Genomic DNA, 15872 nt, shown 5'->3' with positions numbered 1-15872 from the left:
CGGGGCTGGCATTTAAAAAAATAGACCACCACCAGTCTGTACCTGACAGTGGTTCGGTAGGACGTGCGACCTGCTGATGTCTGTTTCTGTTACTCAGAAAAATGAAAGGTGTTTAACCAGACAGGTTTTATCAGCTCATCATTACAATCTTCTTGTTACAGGGCAGGTACCTCACCTCCTCACCACAGAGGCCCCTCAGCCTCCAGGGGCCACCGCCAGGGGGCGCCACACTCAGACTGACCACCTTTCTTCTTGCAACTCCACTCAGAGAAATCAGTAGAAAGAGATGTCTTGATGAATGCTCAATCATCCATGTAAGTAAATCCCAAAAGGTTGATTCTCTTCATCTGGACATAGCGTTTTCAGTGGAAGAAATGTTTCGTCAGTCATCCAAGTGACTTCTTCAGTCTCAGCTGACTGCAGGTTTCCCCAACCTTATAAACAGTAGTTTTACACAATGACTGAAACTAGCCCACTGAATAAACAAGTAGAACGAGATGTGCTGCCCCAACACTCACAGAGCAGAGTTCCTGTTGCAGTCCGCCTGCAGGGCATCTGCCTTGTAGCTCAGCCTCTGCAGTCGAGACCACGCAGTTACAACAGACCTACAACCATGCAGACATCTGCACAGAACCCCACAAAACTGACCTCACACACCTCGCAGAAACTATATTTTTAAGCACATTTGTTTCCTTCTACACATCATTGCCTCAGTCTTTATATGAATCTGTGCGTTCTTTAAACATTTACATGATGACACAAACTATAGCTGAGTTTATAGAGCTGCAATAATCCGACATTTGAAACAGAACAGGTAAAAATGCTCACCTGCCTGATGCCTGCAAAGAAACCACTGTAGAACCTGACAGTGTACCTGATGGAAACTTTATTTCATTCAAAAGCTTTTCCCGTGATTTCAGCCTTGCTTAGAGTATATATCCAGTAGATGGTGCTGTGACTCAATTTATTCACTCAGTGTCTGGGAGCTGTGTTGAGACAAAAAGTGTTGTAAATGAATTGTTGGCATATAATCCCCCAAAGCTTTGCCAAACACATCTGTGATGAAAGATATAAAGTCACTTTGAGGCAGAAAGGACATTCGTGTCCTGTCTGTTTTGGCAAAAGTGACTTTTAGATATCCTTTGAATAAAAAAAATATAAATTTTATGTCTTTTCATATAAAGGATCTGGCCAACAGGGCAGCAGAAATGGCAACAAACATAACATTGCTGTTTGATAAAGATATTTGAAGTGGCCGAATCAGGTTTTGGGACCACGCAAGTGAACTGCTGTTACTACACAGACACAATGAGCACAGAGCTCAATGAGCTCCCAACCTAGAAACTGCTTCTCAGCTTCTCATTGTGTGACCAGTATGTACGAGTCACTGTCGAGAACTCACCAAAACTCTGAAGGCAGGAATCAAACTAATGATCCAATCCAGACACAGCAGCCTGACAGAGGCCAATCACTGCACTCCACCTGTCACTGCATTACTCACACACACACACACACACACACACACACACACACTGTTAGGAGGAGCAGCGGATGTTGTCTCTTGTTGTGGTTCAGTCGATGCCAGATGTGTCATTCAGTGCCTGTCTCTAGAAATGTATCCAGGTCACTTGTTTTACTGAACAGTCTGTGAGAGAGCAGCTGCAGCACAGAGAAAAAGAAACCTGTTTGACGTTCAGCTCTTTATTTTTGACTCCAAACTTTACCTGTTTGATAATGAGCTGCATTGTTATTGATTTTTTTTTAATCATGTACAGCTCCTCAGGCTCTGCAGCCTCTCACTGCTGACCTTACCCGACCTTTTTATTCTAACTTCCATTATTTAAAGTGCGTGCCGCATACTCAACATTCGTGATGCCAATGTCACCACTTCCTGTTCATATCCAGTGTGATCACCTTTTTTTCCCGACTGAAGACATTTAAACACATGTGAAGAGGAAACTCATAAAACACTAAAGTTTTCATCACAGAGAAGAACAAACACCAGAGAGACACCAGGGAATCCTTTTCAAAGAGTTTATTTTATAGGCAAGCGCAGAGATAACCATAGAGCTATAATATGCTATAATCAATAACCCCCTCACCGATTTACAGATCAATACAATCATCTTTCATTAAAAATTAATTTTTGTAGCTCAGATGATCAGAATACAATTAGATTCTAAGCTTTACATGATAATAAATGCAGAAGAGAAACAGCATGATCATAAAAAAAACAATTTTCGAAAAGCAGACGAGTTTCTCTTCAGTCTTTAAATCTGCATTGATCACTCAAGCCTTTCAGCCTCTTTTAGCTCCTAGTTTCGGTTCTGCAGACATTCACTGCCCGATTTCCAATTTAAAGACCAATTTTGATGCTTTTCTTTATTAAACATGGGAGAAAATGAACATCAGACCGGACAAAACCTTTATCCACCAATCACATCGCAGAGGCTGATAAATTCAATCCTATTCTACTTATATAGCGCCAAATCACAACAACCGTCACCTCGAGGTTAAAGCAATCATTGCAGCTTTAAACGAGAGAAACCCTGCAGGTTCTCGCGGTTACTGTCAAAGAAGGGACAACATGACATACCTATGACACCAAACCACAGAAAAAGCAAAGAGCAGACGAATTCAAAAGAGGAAATCAAACCATGTTTACACCAGCTGGCCTGATTTTTACATCAATGTTTATACAATATAGGAATCTAAGTCCAGGAGCCCTGACACAGAAAACCAGACAAATTGCATGTCTGTGTGTGCAATATGAAAACCATCAGCTCATATATATATATATATATATATTTATTATATTATAGTAATATATGATTAAAATCTCCCAACTTCCACAGCGGAAGACCAGTCAGAGCAGCTGAAACACAGCTTGTGTCTCGCTGCTGACTTGAAAACTTTATGCTTTATACTTCTATTTATTTTCTGAAGTATCAGCTTCATCGCATTTCCTCGTTTATAAACCATGGCTCTGCGTCCTATGCGGCATTATGTAACAGACTGTCGGGTTTATAACGTTTAGTAGGATTCGGCATTCGAAGCCTGTTGTTGGCTCCAGGAGCCAAAAGCCCCGATGCACCAAGCCGAGCTCTGTTTCACCTGGATGTCCAGAGGATCGGATCTTAAAGGAAACTAAAGAGTGATTACATGAACATTGCAGAGCTCCTGCGACATTCATGTGAGATTTAAGCAGAGGCCAGATTCTCCATGAAGCTTTTTTCTCTGATGTGGGCAGTGTGGGTTTCAGGGTCGTTTGAGGTCAGCTTGGTGTGTCGGGGCACTGAATGTGGTTACGAACGTCAGGTGAATAACACACGGAGGTCCATATACCAGGATGAGTAAGACAGGACGGAAAAAACGCCGGTCGTAACACCCGCTTCTTTTTTTGAAGCTTTTCTTGAAGCTTTTTTTTTTAACGTTCAGACGACGTCTCCGAACTTGAAGCTTTGTGAGGAGATGTCAGTCTGGATCATCAGGTGTGAGCTGTGCCGTGAACACAATCACGGGGCACCTGCACCTGCGGTGTGCATTAGCACAATCTTACTGTGAAGTTGGGAGGATGGTGATGGTTTGGACACAGTGGGGCTGACAGCGTGAGCATCCAAGTATAAATGAATTCATCACGAGTAACATGATGCTGCACATGGTGAGTAAACACGTCATGTACGGCCCACTGGTCTTCAGAGCTTACAGACACGCAGCTTTACGTTGTAACCTGAAGAGCCAGACCTGAAGCTGCTCCAGGATCTGTTTCACCAAGGAAACCATCTCTGTGCAGAACCTCAGACTGGATCTCCAGGCTTGTTTTAAACGTGAACATAAACTATTGGGACCTGAAGGTCACCTTTAAACCCAAACACTGGATAAACAAAGTAAGAGTCCACTGTCGTGCGTGTTTGGATCGGAAGAAAAACTGGTGCGGGCAGGATTTACAGAACTTTTCAGTGAGAAAACCGAGAAATTAATTTCTAACCTGATAGCAGTAAAATGAATTCATGGCCAGTTCCTGTAACGTTTCTATAAGAACTGCTCAAGGCGGGAACGTCTGCTGGTGCAGCAGGTGGGTGATTGAGGTGGGGGTGGGGTTTGGATGACCTGTGAGGAACTGAAGAAGCAGTTAACCCTGTAATGCCAAATGTATCACTTTGAGGCCTCTACATTTATCAGCGTGATTTTTTTCCTGTGTAACCGTAATAAACTGAACAATAAGTTTGTAACATTTGTGTGCAGTTTCTTATAAAGTAAAAGTCATAAACAAACTGATATTAAATAAAAACAAGTCTGTCAGGTTTAATTAAAGATTAAAAAATGTGAATGTTTGGGGTAATTATTTCATGATCCAGGCTTTACAGGGTTAACAACCTCTCTCTGATTAACACGGGGATGTCGACGCTGCTTTGATGGACAGGAAGTGAAGTCACAGCTGGCTGCTCGCTCAGATTCATCTGTGATCGTTCCCTGTTTAGAAGCTCTGTCTATCCTGAGGGTAGCTGTGTAGCCCTGACCTCTGGTCGGACTGAATCTACGAAATCTACGAACTTATTGCTAAAAAGCAAAAAAAAGTCTTTTTGTTTGTTTTGTTTGTTTTTTTTAAACAGCTGGATCTGTTTGGGGCTCCTGGACTAAAACAAAACGTTTATCTTTACATCTGGCTCCATCATCATTTTAAACATATATATATATTTAAAGAGAATATCTAATAATACACTGAATGTTTATTTAACAGTCAATTATTATCATCATTATTATTATTATTATTATTATTATTATTATTATTATTATTGTTATTATTGTTATTGATGATGATGGAGCCGTGCAACGGGTTTGTTTGCAGTGTTTAAACAGTTTGAGCTGGAGTGTACAAAGCAGTTGGGGTCGTCACATGTTTTTTCTTATAGAAGCGCCAAAGCATGACAACGATGATGAAGACAAACAACAGAAGGCCGACAGCGACGATGGCTCCGGCTGTCCACTTCAGCTTGTCTGGGTGGGTGGAGTTTGCTGAGGAGACAAAAACATGAGGGCATTCTCAGTATCATTATTATTTTCACAGCTCGAACAGAAACATGCTGCTGGATGGTGATTGCGTGGTCCAGATGATGAGGCGCTGATCTGACTCCCTGACAGAAACAGGCTGTTTTTAAAGTCTTACTTCAGTTTCTACAGAGCGCCGCAGAGTCGATAGAGGCGAAAAATATTTCAAATGAGCGTGTGCTGAAAGTAGAGCGATCTGATGAGGCCGTAGGAAGGACAACAAGAATTTGTTTAATGTTTGTTAATGAGGCAAATTGTTTACCATCAAGAATGAGCGATCAAACAGAACGTAGAGAACAGTCTGGACCTGTTTTCATTCAGCTCTGCTGGGAGGAGCTTACGTATGAAATGACCCAGGGATGCTGAGATATTACCCTTGTTCTGCTGTTAGCTTTATACTAAGACTTAAACAGGCTGCCCAGGAAAGACGTGCTGTATGTGCGCCCTGCATGCGCCTGTGCTCCTAAACCAAAGTCATGTGGCACAGGTGAAGGTGAACGGGCGGCACAAACCTTCAGGAAAAAGTTTTTTATACCATCGATTTAATCTGAGTGAAGAAACGTGCAGAAGTTTGATATCTGTGGCTTCTCCTGTCTGCTCTCCTCAGATATGAACGGTTTAGTCTTCGATGTTTAACTGACACTCAGGTTATTAATGCAAAATAACCAGTTAGATTCTACAGAGAGTACATATTTCTACTTTAAAGAAACAGTCTCCAGGTGTTCCTCTGAGCTGAGGCGGTGTGGCGTTTACTGACACTCTGTGAAGCTGCAGTTCATGTCAGAGCAGAGTGAGGAGACTTGAACAACCATGTTCAGGAAACATGTGACTTACGGGAAAGTGAGGCAGGGTCCAGGTGAGAACTGCAGTTCACTAGAAGAGAAAAAGAAATGTTGTGAATGAAACAGTTGATGATAGAAAGCATTTCCTGTCTGCCGGAAAAACAAACAAACAAACAAAAACAAACACCTTTTAAGCTGAGTGTGGAAACGCCTGTATAAATTAATTATTAATTATTCTTTACAGCTCTCACCTGCGCAGTCGATGTCCTGCCGCATCTGAGGGAAAAAAAAAAAAAGTTGAGGTCAGAGCTAAAAATAGTTTTCTGAGAGCATACAAGCAACAGCAAACAATCGCTCTGTCAAACTGTGGAGATGAACTCTGCAGCTCTCGCTGAACATGCCCGGACATGTTTCAGACCTCTGTGGATGTTACTCTGCTGTAACTCTCACTAACAGGGTACACTACAAATTTAAAAAACAAAACAATCATTGGTAGATGTGACCCTGACAGGGGGCTGAAGGGGGTATGAAATCTGTAATGCCCATCTGAGCTTCATCATTTGAAAAATGAAGCCTTGAGCTCAGGGTCTTCACTGTCACCACCATGAGAGGGGCACATGTTTCCTGTGTTTCAGTTTCCTGGTGTCCTGCTTGCCTTCTTTGAGGTCACTTCTCATGTTTCTCATATTTTTCACTTTTTGTCTCTCTTTTCAGCCCCTTTCGTGGTTTTTCTGCCACATCTTATTTATTCCCCCATGTCTCATTTCCCATCAGCCTTCCTAGTCTTACCCTGATTCTTCACCCTCCTGTTTCATCGGCTTATTATCCTCGCATTCCCCCGTTATTCCAGCAGTTTTATCCTCGCATTCCACGTTATTCCAGCTGTTTGTTCCTTTCCTGCTCTAACCCTGCTTGTGTATGGTTGATGATCTGATTTTTCTGCTAATATCTCCTCTGACTCTGAAACTGAAGAAATCTGTATGCTCACATTTGCAACCTGTTAATCAATGTGTAACCCCGCCCTGTTTCCTCACGTTCCTCTGCTCCTTTTTGACTGTAACAGCTCCATAATCTAAAAAATGAACATCATGTTTAAATTTCCTGTCATAAAGTTAAACTAAAAAAAAACAAAACAGAGCAGATACAGAAATGGACAGTTTGCTTTTCAGTCAGTGACACAGAAGTGTTCAGGGAAATCAGCTGCACGCACTGAAATATAAATCTGTGTTTTGAAATGGATGAACTCTGTTTCTGTAAAATTAAAATATCACCGTTAAACTTTGCACACTGAGCTCAGCAGTGGAAGGTTTTAGTCTTTATGTAATAAAACCACAGAAGAAAGGTCTGAATCTGAGCAAGAAGCTTGTTTTTACCCCAGAGCACTCCAGGATGTAGGACAGGGGACGACAGTCAGCCAGGATGATCGAGTTGTCCGTCAGACTGTGGACAAAGCCTTTAAGAAAGCCTGAGTTGAGTGCCATGACAGTTTTCTGCGAAAGAAACAAAATACTTCATTATTACCATCCATCCTTTCACTGCTGCTTACGCAGGTGACGGAGGCAGCAGTCTAACAGAGACTCCCAGACCTCCCTCTCTCAGCAAGCCAGCAGACATAAACCCCAGCCAGGAGATGTCCTGGACAGACACTAAACCACCCTAGCTGGCTGACTCAGGTAACACCCATTGTTGACCTTTCCCTAACTGTCTCAGAATCGCTCTTCGTCTGGCCCCTCACCCAGGACCAATTTGCCTTGGGAGACCCTAACAGGGGCAAAATGCCCCCGACAACATAGCTCCTGGGATCACAAGGGCACACAAACCCCTCCACCACGATAAGGTGGCGATTCATGGAGGGGGTTATTGTAATTCTTCAGCAGCTAATCAAGGTTAAAATGATTGATCGCCAGAACACAGAGGAAGACTCTCTCAACTTTCATCTAGCACCAGCAACAGGTCAAATTTTGTTGCTCCAGAATTTAGATAGTGCATTTGGTTTGAACAGAGACACAGGCTGATTCTACAAACACAGTTAAAGGCAATAAGAAGATCTTCAGCTGGACTGCACTCAGTGTTAGGTCTTGAATGCAGCAGATCGATAATCTGATTATTAAACATCCCAAAACTGTTAGTGCGCCCCAGTTTGGTGTGTTTGAGTGAAGAGTTCACAGACTAAACATTACTGACTGGAGGTGAAAAATGATTCCAGATCTTTCACGGCGAGGTTTACTTTTTGTTTCATTTTTCACGCTGTTGCCACTAAATGTTGTTATTGTAACTGTGTTGTTTCCATAATCGAGTTTAAAAAGTGAAAACGTTACTTTACTCCTGTGTAACATTTGCCTGAACCATCCGAGTTTCAGTTTTCACAGAACGGCGAGAAACGAAAACAAAACGAAAAACAAAAGAGCAAAGACGCGCACACGCGCGCGCACACGCACGCACACACACACACACACACTCTATGCGATGCCGTCAGCCACAACTTTACAACCACACGAAGCCGCCAGCTTTCACTGAGAGGTTAATAAAGCAAAGAATGTTAATAACTTTGTGACTGAGTTACATCAGAGCTGCAGATCAAGAAAAACAAACAAATTCTTCTGCTCTTCTTCTTCTGCTTCACCTCACGGGGAAAGTCCAGTGGAAATCTGGGGAAAGTCTTCCTGCTATTGTTCCCTTTTTAAAACTCTGTTCACCGACTTTATACTTAGATTCACCGAGTCCTAGCATGCAAGGGGAAGGTCAAGAAGTTGAAAAAAAATACAAAATAGATTTGTGGATGAAACACAAAATAGATGCCACAATAGAGAAAATAAGCAATAGATGAGAAATAAAAATAAAAAAAGGCTACAACTCTCTGTATATAAGGGCACCAAAAGTAAAGAGATTTGTGTTTGGTTGATTATTTTTGCTGTAACAATGCTTGTTGGCACCTGGCACCTCTTCCTCATGCAGGTCAGTGGCCTGGTCACACACTGCTGTGGGATGGATCCCATTCATCAACTAGCATTTGTCAGCCAGCGTGGTTGTGTTGGCCACTCTGGCACAAACAGCGTGCTCAGGCTGATCCCACAAGCGTTCAGTTAGGTTGAATGGATTCACACCTACAGCCAATTTATAATCACCAGTTAAACAAACCTATTAACCCGTCTTTTGACTGAGCCGGGGGACTCCTTTTTCCCTACAGCGCATTGCGCCACAGCTTGTGAAAGTCGCTCTGATGATTTATGTAATACAGCAGTCAAACCTCCTTCCTGTCCGATGGCTCCACTCTCAGCGTCTGTCAGAAATTCTCAAACATTCCTGATAATCTGCCTGGGAGCTTTGCAGGGCTCAGACCCACTGCTGTCTTATTTCAGTGTGCTCACAAACAGGCGTTTGGCATTCGATCAGCAATTGGAGAAAGTCCCAGACTCTGACTTCAGTCCTTCTGCCTACAGAGTATCTCTTACTTGTCTGCATCACACAAACACAGCATGAATCTGGTTTCCTGATCAGCTTTGGTCGTACTTAAATGACACAAACGTGACGGATTTACTACCATACCATACAACCTACCATACAACCATACAACCTCACAGCATAGACTGACTCATTTAACCAGGTTCAGATGAATGAAAACTGGTTTCAGTTTCAAAGACAGCTGATTCGGTGAAAACCACAAACCTCCACCTCAGAGCTTCCTGCTGGCTCACAGCATCACTGGCAGCAGCTACTGTTTCTCCTCTGATGTGAGGACCTGTTTCCTGATCAGTAAAATCAAGTTTTCACTCAGCCAGATGATTTTTGCTTTGTCTGAGAATCAAAAGAAACAGTTAAGTAATTGAGGAAGGCCACACCCAAAGCATGGCAGCCGAGGCATTAGGAAGTATAACTGGAAGGACTAGATTTGATACCCATTCAGGTATTTATGTATGGCAGGATTTGACATTGCACTGGACCGTATCTCTTTGAGACTTCCTCCCAATCATTGTCTGGAATTGACGCTATTCAATGTGTCTGCCATACAGTTTTAAGCACAGCAGAAGAGCCTGAATGCTTAAATATATTCAGGGATCGTCCAGCTCAAGCCTCAGAAACACCTCAAACTCAGTGAGCATTTTGAAAATGAGCTACAGACATAACATCGAGCCTGAATGTACCTGAAGATGTGCCCTCTAGGAGCAAACATGCTGTTCTTCTCTTAGCCTTTGTCAATTAATTTGTTTTTCACCTGTGCTGTGTGAGCCCTGCCCCTCACTGCTGCTAACAGCCGAGCCACTCTGAGTGCCAATGATCACTCAGATTTATGTTCCCTGTCTGTTTATGGATTTCTCTGAGGTGCTTGTCTGGCTTTGTGATCTGACTCAGACTCACAGCCAGTCCAATGACCCGCTCAATGTTTGAAGTGTAAAAGCCAGTGACATAGTTCTGTCATAAAAGTGTGTTTATGGCTTTCTCTGCTGACACACCAAAGGACCAGGAGAGCTCAGAGGTCTCCAAACAAGGAAGTTAAAAGAACAAAATCTATGATGTAATCATGGTGTTGATCAATAGGAGCAAGTTGTGAAAGTGAAGTGTGTAATTGCTTGTGATTTGCTGATCTAACTCTGAGAGCATGTGTGCAGCAGTAACAGCGGTGGCATCATGTTGAGTGTGGTGGACTCACGTTCTGATCCTCCCAGCAGGTGCTGCAGCTGGATGAACTGGGCCTGTGTGACAGCTGGAACAGGACCGACCCATTAGAGAACAGTCTGGAGTTACAGGTTAGACTTGATGGAGACTCTGCTGCAGAAGGCTGAAGACCAGGCAGCAGCAGGAGGACGAAAACTGAAAGTAAACAAACAGCACAGTCACAGAACTTCAGAACTCTGAAACTGGACCAGTCTAACACCTAAAGATGGTCTCAGAGCTACGACGGCAGTTTGTTGTTGTATAAAGCAGCAGCAAAAGCGGAACGACTGGATCTGTTCCAGATGTTTACATCTAAAGCCAGCTGTCAAATTTATAGCAGTGCTCTGATACTATATTTTAAACTGTAGGGGTACACTAATAGAGCCCTGTGGGACTCCGTACTGTGTTTAGGGTCTTCGATTTGATTACCAGAACATTTCTAAAAGCTGAGCTTCAATTAAATTTTAGTACTATAGTACCAAATCACAACCTCAGTTGCCTCAAGGTGTTTAATATAGGTAAACACCCTACAATAATACAGAGAAACACCCCCTAATGAGCAAACACTTAGTGACAGTGGGAAGGAAAAACTCCCTTCATTTGCTCGGTAAGTTATAAAGATCATAAAGGTTCTAAAAGGTCTGATAGCTGAGGCCCAAAGAAAAAAAATGCTGTTTATGATGCATTACTTCAGAGGGGTGGTTTACAGAGGTTTAACCTTATGTGAGGTTTCTTGACATCACAGCTGTATTTGAGAGTTAGGAATATTTATCTGAGCGTGATAAAACAGACGATCTAAAAACTGAAGAGAAGTGCTGCCGCTAACATCGGGGATACTCTCCAGTCTCTTCCTGTTGAGCTCGAGGGTTACATGTTAGTACGTCTGTAGGTTCTCGGTCATCCAGGTCATGGTAGGCTAAGGAGCTTAGCAAGAAAGTGACTGGACTTCTTTAAGTTTCCTGAAGTTTGAACTTTAAGCTGAAATAAATGAAATGAGTCGCTTTCTTGCAAAGCTCATTAGACAACGTGTTAGGTGCAGGGCCCACCACTGGCCCTGCCCCTGAAGCAGCAGGCTGTACTGTTGAGTTGGTATGTATGGGACTGTGATATTTGTCATTTTTCATCCATTTTCTTCTGCTTATTGAAGGGTCACAGACGCCCTGAAGCCTATCTTAGCTGTTACAGGATGAGAGGCAGGGTACACCTGGACAGGTTGGCATTCGATCGCAGGGTTAAAGACAACCATTCACACCTACAACCTATATTAAAATCACCAGTTACCCTAATAACCCATCTTTGGCCCGAGTCGGAAAGAATTCACAGACACGGGGAGAACACGTAAACGCTGCACAGCTGTGAGGCGAGAGTGCTAACCACTGTGTCACCTGTATTTGTCATTTTTACTTTACCGATTCAGTGCTTTTTCTCGGCAACATTTCAACTCAGTAAGTAACCGACTGCTAGCTGTCTGCTAGCTTCACCTGAACTGGACCTCCCGACCGTGTTTGTGCTGTTGGAGCATTTTAATGACATTATCTGACCATTAATATGTCTGCCGTGAGGTTACTGTATTAACACACTGAGAAGTCTGAGCTCCAGCTTTGCTGAGTGAAATTCTGGGATTTATCCTGGATGTGACTGAACTCTAATCAGCAGGTATCTGTGTTTGTGTGATGCTCCCATAACGTCTGTAAGTGCAGACTGATAACCGGCCTAGGTAGTATTAACAGATAACTTAGCCTTCCACCCTCTCACCCAAATATGGTCACTTCTGGTCACTGACAAGCCAACAGGGTGGCGGCCAAAACACCATCTTTGCTGTTCCTCCAAACGAGTTTAAAAGATGTTTTCATCACTGGGAAAGTTCAGTGAGAAATGTCTGCAAAGTCCTTGTGCTGCTGTTGTAACAAACGTAAGCCTTCATTCATTCAGCTGTTTCTCTGCTGTGAGTGTGAGGACACTCCCACTGACATATTTTCACCTGTACACTGCAAGCCCCGCCGCCTTGCCACTGTTAGATTCTAACCATGAAGGCGAATGCCATTGGAAGAATTCCTCCTCCTCTTCCTGATGTGTTCATGTGTTGCTATGAAACATACTCCAGCACGCTGCCTCACATTAAAACTGTGTCAGAGTTTAAAGTGTGCCAGCCTAGGCGAGCCTTCTGCTTTTTATCACAGCGTGTCCTGACAGAAGGAAACGTACGGAGTGAAAATCCCCAAACAACAGCTCACAACAAACACGTTTCCATGGAGACATCCAGCTCTGATCAGCTGACTAACAGTCTGTGGTTCAAAGTTTTTCAGGCTGTGAAAGTCACTCTCATGTTTTATGATGCAGAAAACCATCAAACTTCCTTCCTCCGTCAGTGAAACCTCCGACCTCAGCCTGTTAGCCAGTCCTCATCCTGAAACATTCCCGATAACTTGTTTGTGTGTTTCACAGGAGTCACAAACCACTGCAGGATCTCACTTCACTTACATCTGTTAAAAAACAGATTCCCGTTGCTGGTTCCTCTCAGCAATAGGAAAACAAGTCCAAGAGACTCTTATCTGAATCTGTGGTTTCCTGACCAACTCCCGTCTGACGTAAGACACAAACACCAGGGATTTACTCACACAGATGCAACCTCAGAGCCAGGGTGGGGCTAACAAACTCAAACGAGGTTCAGTTAAAGGAAAACTCATCTGCTTTTAGCTTCAGAAACTCAGCTGATTCTGTGAATACGCCACAAACCTCCACCTGTTATCCTCTTTACCAACAGAAACACTCAGGAAAGCAAACAGGTGAATCTGAAGCAGCTAAACTCACCAATGACACATTAATACATCACAGTTCAGGTGACCTTGTGTTTCACTCTATGTGGGACTCCCAAAAGGTTGATTGTTTTCATCTGGACGTGATTTTTTCAGTGAGAGAAACATTTCGTCACTCATCCAGGTGACTTCCTCATTCTCAGCTGAATGAAACGTTTCTTCAGATGTAATTTACAAAGGTCAACGTGTGAATCTCGCAGGTAACGCAGTTAGAAAGACAACATCCGATGAGCTCATCCAGCATGAAGAAGTGGAAAGAGGAAGTTTGTCATGATGTGAACAAACTACCCTTAAACATGAAGAAAATACTCCGAAAGGACAAAGATGAAACCATTTCTCATCTAAATGTTCAGGCTACGTTCTGATTGGCTGTAATTTGCAAAGGTCAACATGTGACAGGAAACAAGGCTCACAAACGGCTTCTAACAAACTTTAGCTTCCATTCATGATCAGATTCACGCAATTAGTCCCAAATCAAATAACATCAAACATCAGAGATGATCAGTCAGCAACCAACACGAAAACAAGTGCCTCCAACCATCAACACACAAAGCAGGGTATGAAGAGACCTAAAGGAGGACTTTACTGAACCATGAAACCTTTGAGAGTAAAAAAGGCAGATGAATCACGCTCACTTTCTCCTGATGCTATATACAGAGAAGACCTCGTTATTAGCAGCCTGATAACAATCTGAAAGAGTGAGCAAAGCAGAACCTCGTGTGACCACAAAATCTTTCAGAACTCTTACTGATAAGAAGCTGTAACCACCTGAGAAAAAGTGGTTTTAAAAAAAAAGATATCTTAATTGTGGTAAATTGAGAACATTTAAGGGTCAGTTAACCCAGATCACAAACAGACACTCTGCGCTCAGAGTGACGTCAGCTGCTCTGATGGCTGTTTGTCTTTTTTTCCTTCGTTTGAGCTGACCTGGTTTCATTACTGCAGCGTGGATTTGAAACTCCACCCGACAAAAAGTCCCCCAACAGCCCAGCCGGATCTCTGACTTTCCCCTCACGTTCACTGTTTTTGTGCAGACCGATGATCTGTAGGTCAAAGGGCAAGCTGCTGTTTCCACGCTCCACCTGTTCTTACTTGCAGGTGAGACTCCATGAAAGGGAAATCAGCACTGCAGAGTGCTTTAAATATGTCCATTTCACAGATTTAAAGAAAGTTGTCACAGGTTCTTCTTGGTCATTCGCTTGTTTCAATCACATTCACCCTTCAGGCAGACTGACACACGGCTCAGGAAGGTAAAACGGTAACCAAAGGAATGTGTTGTTCATAATAATTTAGCGGGTTAAGATAAGAGGACAGGTCATCAGTGTCAAATTGTTCCATTATTCAGGCTGATTGATCAGTTTGGGGATTTAGTTGAAGGATGGAGACCGTCTCCCTCCCCCCACAGGAAGCCAACATGAAACACATCTGAGGGTCAAAGCAGGACAAACAGGATTGTTTGAGGACGAGCGAGAAACACCTCCTCTGAGCGCCGGACTTTCCAGGAAATCACTTCCCATTAACTAAATCACAGCTGCGTGTGCAGAAGGACTGAAAACACTGAAGCCATCATTAAAAATATGATGTCTGTTACTCTGTTTTTATTCACTGAGCGCAGCAGGCACTGTAATATGCTGTAACTACAAGAGCGACGTCATTATTTAATGAAACTTTAATTTTGATTCGCTCTCAGAGCAAATCTGAACATAAATTCTGATCTTTGCAGGTTTAATAAGGTTAACAGGTAACACGGTGAATGATAACAGGTTAGATGAGCGTCTCTGTGTGCCGTTGCCCTGCCCTGAAGTCCTCTGTTACACAGAGAGGAGGTGTTACAGTAACAGTGACTGATGATCGGAATTTATACTCGTGATCTTTTTGGCCCATTATAAAACAACAAGTTATTTATGATGGATTCAATCCCAGCAGTCATTTTTTGGTAAATACCAAAAATCCCTTTTTGGCTTTTGGGCACAGCACTGGCTATCGGAATGCGTCAAAGTGTGTCCGCTGTGTTCACCTGCTGCAGGTGAGACAGAAACCCTGACTGTGGCCGGCGGATAGTTAAATGGCCTGTATTTATATAGCGCTTTCTAGTCCCTAAGGACCCCAAAGCGCTTTACATATCCAGACATCCACCCATTCACACACACATTCACACACTGGTGATGGCAAGCTACGTTGTAGCCACAGCCACCCTGGGGCGCACTGACAGAGGCGAGGCTGCCGGACACTGGCGCCACCGGGCCCTCTGACCACCACCAGTAGGCAACGGGTGAAGTGTCTTGCCCAAGGACACAACGACCGAGACTGTCCGAGCCGGGGCTCGAACCGGCAACCTTCCGATTAGTTCACAGAAGAAAGAAAGCGAAGGAGGAAAATTTGAAACAAAGATCACACACAGAGACCGTCAGAGGGACAGACAACTCACCGCACACGGAGACCATCGTGATATTCGTGCTAGAAGAGATCACTTGCTAGCAGGTACTTGGCGGGTAACGCACTGAGCACTGAGCCACGGGTCGTGTCTGTTTGCTTTTATATCGGAAAGCCCCGCCCTCCATGGCTTCCCCCC

The sequence above is a fragment of the Oreochromis niloticus genome, linkage group LG23 (genome assembly GCF_001858045.2).
Source record: "Oreochromis niloticus isolate F11D_XX linkage group LG23, O_niloticus_UMD_NMBU, whole genome shotgun sequence".
Taxonomy (NCBI): domain Eukaryota; kingdom Metazoa; phylum Chordata; class Actinopteri; order Cichliformes; family Cichlidae; genus Oreochromis; species Oreochromis niloticus.
This window is presented reverse-complemented; position numbering follows the sequence as displayed.